Source organism: Danio rerio, chromosome 4 (assembly GCF_049306965.1).
Source record: "Danio rerio strain Tuebingen ecotype United States chromosome 4, GRCz12tu, whole genome shotgun sequence".
Classification (NCBI taxonomy): domain Eukaryota; kingdom Metazoa; phylum Chordata; class Actinopteri; order Cypriniformes; family Danionidae; genus Danio; species Danio rerio.
Window position 1 is genome coordinate 33,135,001 of NC_133179.1, and position 4,704 is coordinate 33,139,704.

Sequence of the window (4,704 nt, forward strand, 5' to 3'; positions counted from 1 at the left end):
ACTTAGTTAAAACTGGTTGAAAATGAAAAATAAAACACTTTCACTCATGAATATGTAATGACAAATTGTTTATTTTTTTTACACATCTTTTACACCATGGCTTGCAATCACAGCAGTCTCTTTACTATATCTTTTTGTATCATACTTCTTTCTTCCAACTTCATATCCAATTCAACCTGTAGAATTTTCATTTTTATTTCATGCTCTTCCTTCATGAATTTAATTTTTTGCTCATAAAATTCTCTGGCCAACTTTTCATGAATAGTCATCCTGCTTGCTCGATTCTGAAAGGTGGTGGCAGCATCTTTTGAGAGGGATGCTGGAGCAGATGTGGAGAGCACACACTCACTGTGTTCTGGCTCATACAACCTATTCAGATCCCTCTGTTCTGCGGGGAAAAAAAAACACAGAAGCACAACTGAATTCACGATCTCATGATCCTTTAGAAGAATAAAGATTGAAAGAGTTGAATATGTACCAAAGAAAGTAAACAACTTTTTTTCTTACGTACCATTTGTGCTCAGCTCTTCATCTGAACTGTTCAAGTGATCATCATCTGGTATACCTTCCAGAGGTTGCTGGTTCTGTATTATTCCAGACAACAAGTCATTCACTTCATCAGTTTTATCTTTATTTGGTGGTCCACCACCAGTAATAAATCACTGTCTTTTGGATCTCTGCATTCTGTCTTTTTAAAGTCAGTTTTAGGTTCTTCCACAGAGTCTACAGGTAAATATCATTCATTATAACTTATGACAAAAAATAAATATGAGAAATGTGCAATGATAATAACAAAAACATTTCACCGAAGTTTTTGTATTGTTCTTGTGGTTACATTTTCATTTGCATTGAATTCCTTGCAAATTGCATTCCAAGCACTCCTTTTCTTTTGTTCACTAGCAGTAGTGTGGGTTTTACTTTCAACAACTGGAGTTTGTCAAAATTTGTTTAAGTAGTGTTTTTTCATACTCACTAAAGTTTTTTTGAACGGTTCCTTTTTGCCTCTGCCATTGCTTTGTGTCAATTTTGCAACCAACAATAATGGTTTGTAGTCCATTTCAGGTTTTAATTAACACCATCAGACCAACAGCATGTGCTTATACTCAACCTAATCAGGCCTATCTCAGGTGTTCTCATTTAGGCTTACTTAAGTTAGTCCAGGACTCTGTAGTCTCTGACTAACTAAGCCTATTTTAAGTTACGTTCATGAAAGATACTTAAATGCCCTAGATTAACTAGTACTGATTAAGGCCTACTCCTGGCTTATATTAAGCCCTGTCTGTGAAACCGGGCCTAAGTGTGTATGTGTGTTGTAAATTTAAGTTATGCCACACTAATTTCTGCACTGAAACTGGTGTTTCGTATAGTCTCTGTATTGTGGCAATAGTTACTAATTCCAATCAATTTACTATCCATTTCAATGGGCTCTGTCTGTTTTCACCACTTTATCATTCAGATTTATCAACTTTAGTCTAGTTTCCTTTTGTTTTCAACAAGTAAGAAACAGAGAAAGCATAATTTATATATTTTTAACAAAAATTTACAATTCAATTTAATTAAATTGTTCAAAATGAAATCTCATAAATGGCAGCAAAACAGTGCTAGTTACTGTTTGTCGAAATTAGAAGTCTTTGTAAAGAAATACTTAGATGTTGCTGTAAATCAGGTCTCTACAATGACATGCTTCAAGGTTGGGAGATGTGGTTCATCATCAAAATAATAATTTACTTCAACATTTCGGTCATTTCTTGTAAACAAACATTGTGCAAAATGCAGCATGCTGAGACTGCAGAACTGATGTTCCAAATGCTTTGCATTTGCAGGAATCTGAGCCTCCTGAACTTAGACTTCAGAATGCCAAACTATTGTTCAATGACTAGACGTGCAGCATTCAGCTTTCTGTTGAAGCGTCTTTGCCTTGCAGCCAAGTGTCTATTGTCACGGTAAGGTCTCATAAGTTGAGGCAACAGAGGATATGCGGAATCTCCAATCATATGCATTCCCTGTGGAACAAGAGAATAAGGATCTTCTTCAAGAATTAACCAACCTCTGTTGAACGAAATGCTCTGGCATCATGCCAACTTCCAGTATGACCCACACTGATGTGATGCTGGCTGTCACAAAATGTTATCAAGACACCATGACAGCACTTGTAGAAGGCAAAATCATTTTATATAATCTAGTACAGACCTCAACTTGTTGTTTGAAAATAACTGCAAAATTTTAATGGACTGTACAGAGGAACAACTTCCTCCTCAAAATTTTGTATTTTGGGAACTGATCTATAACGTAAGTATTCATATTATTATATTACTGTATGTCCCCGAGGGAAATAAATATATATGGTATAGTTTAGCTGGTCAGCTGGCTGGTTTTACAGAGGTTTTGGAAACTATAGACCATTTTGAGGGATGTAAAAAAAAAACCAATGGTTTCAACATACTTCCTGTTTTACATTTTGATTTGCTATAGCTTCTGAGAATAAAAAAAATAGAGCCACATATTGATAAATAATGTAATGAAATCTGTTTTAACATTAAGTTATGATTGAATTGGCTCTTGTTACAGTTAAGAAATAGTTTGATATCAAGCAGGAAATCTTTATGGGCTAATGACATAACCACATTGAAATGATCTATAGCTAGTCAGGCTAAGACTAGCAGAAACAACAAGGTAATAATAAACTTAAAGTAGGCCTTGATAGCTAAAAACTATTTAATTGGGTTGGATTATCTGGGTTATTAAATAGTCTTGTTTTCAGAAAGAGTAATTGACTATTTAAGTAAAGGTAAACATGAATTTAATATTAATTATTTTAATAAATAGGATTCACATTTTTTTAAACTTAGACTTGGTCAGTCATTCGTTATTTGTATAAACAGAAATTATACATTTACAATAAAATGTTGAAGTACTAAGCACAAACTGTTTATAAAATCCACTTTTGTTGTTAATTTTTTTATTTTTTTATTTCGTACTACAATAACGGTACATTTAGAGCTTCCAGTTCGTCAGCAATAAAGCGTGCAAAAGCTACGTGAACTGCCATGCTGAAGCAGCAAACTTCGTGTCTGACTTTACGGCTCCTTTTTCAAATCCGCCCCGCCTGCGCTCGGCTAATCACGTTGATCACAGGACACAAGCTGCAGCTGTGCTTTATGTCGAACGCACCTTTTAACACTTTGTTTGATAGGAGGAGAGATGTGACCCTCCAGGAATCAAGTTTAAGACCTCTACCTCAGATGATGTAAATCATTCCAGACAAATTAAGAACCAATTTATCAATTAAATGTTTACTCCTTGTTCTTGTAGATGCACAGAACACAAGTGTCAGCATCTTAATTGTTATGTCTATAAATTTGCATCTGAAATTTATCATACAAACAGAAAAATAATTGCAAACTATTTACTAAACTATTCCAATGTTAACCAAAACATACACTAATATATTATCAATCCAATTTTCCAAAACATTAAGCATAATTAAACATGATCACATTATAGACAATCAGATAAACTATAATAAAAGCTAATTGTATATGTGAATGTAGTGTATTTAAAATAATGAACCTATGCACACAAGAAAGAACCACGCTCTTACCTCTTGGAAAGACTCAAACAAATGTGGCATCCATCCATCCAACTTGAGCCAATACATGGTGGATCAAAAAGAATACCACAAGTTTGAAAAGCTGCATTTAATTTTTTTTTTTTAAAGTATTTAAAAAAAAACACACAATGGAACTTTGAGTAATTTATCAATGTAATGAGTACTTAAAGTTTTTCACATTTTCAGGACTCAAATCTTGTTTGCAGAGCTCTCGATTTTCAAAGGTACTCTTTTTATATCACCCTGCATTATACATAGTGTGTTTTAGTTAAACACAATTTATATACAAATTTATATACTATTGATTGAATATACACAAATCCCAGACAATAAGTATCTTAATAATAGTTGATTTTGTATAATCATTTAAACTTTATAGAAACCTATGGATATGTGGTTCTTGAAAATGGAGCTAGAAACTAAAGGGTTCCTTGATTTCCCCTTAATTCTCGATTCTTTAGTATTTTTGCAAAACTGATTTATGTTAAAACTTCACCTTAGCTCATAACACATTTTATAATATAATAAAAAGAAAAAACATTTTAAATTAATATTTAAGAGTATTACAAATTCTACTATGCTCACAAAATACAACATTTGGTGAGTAAAATAGGCTTTTTTTATACAAAACCCAACATGACAGTGACAATGACAACATGAAATTATGACTATTGTAATACAATCTACTGCATCATATATGTTTGTATTGATGGATATTTGCAGAATACCTAACAACTTGATAAAATATGGAAAAGTCAGCATGGATTTTAAAATAGTGATACAAATTAACATCTTAGATGTTTTGTTTATTTATTTTACTTGTATGTGTATGAAAAGTAACAAAAGTTAAAAACATAAATCCCAAGACCATTATTCATTTTTTAATTTCTACATTATTTTTTTTTCTGCTTTCTCATACCCTCAATCATCCATCTACATTGGACGAATATTAAGTGATCACGTAAATGTGCACCATGATGGTAACTGGCTGTGACATTATCCCTCCAATCCCTTAACATATTAACAAAGGTCTTTTGACAATTCACCACTTAAAATGATAAGCCAATAATCAAGCAGTCACATAACAATTTACA

The 4,704-nt window shown here is 32.7% G+C and overlaps 1 long non-coding RNA gene across 1 annotated transcript in view; it reads right to left on the reverse strand.

Moving 5' to 3' along the window:
• The window catches only part of LOC141381758 (uncharacterized), a 4,573-nt gene extending 2,159 nt beyond the window's left edge, over nucleotides 1-2,414 (reverse strand). Inside the window, exons 1-2 of the long non-coding RNA XR_012402411.1 lie at nucleotides 604-2,414; nucleotides 1-86 (exon numbers count right to left, since the gene is read on the reverse strand). The exon at nucleotides 1-86 is cut by the window's left edge and continues 1,653 nt beyond it. This is a non-coding gene — a long non-coding RNA (uncharacterized lncRNA). The remainder of the gene's footprint in view (nucleotides 87-603) is intronic.
• Between the last annotated feature and the right edge of the window lie 2,290 nt (nucleotides 2,415-4,704).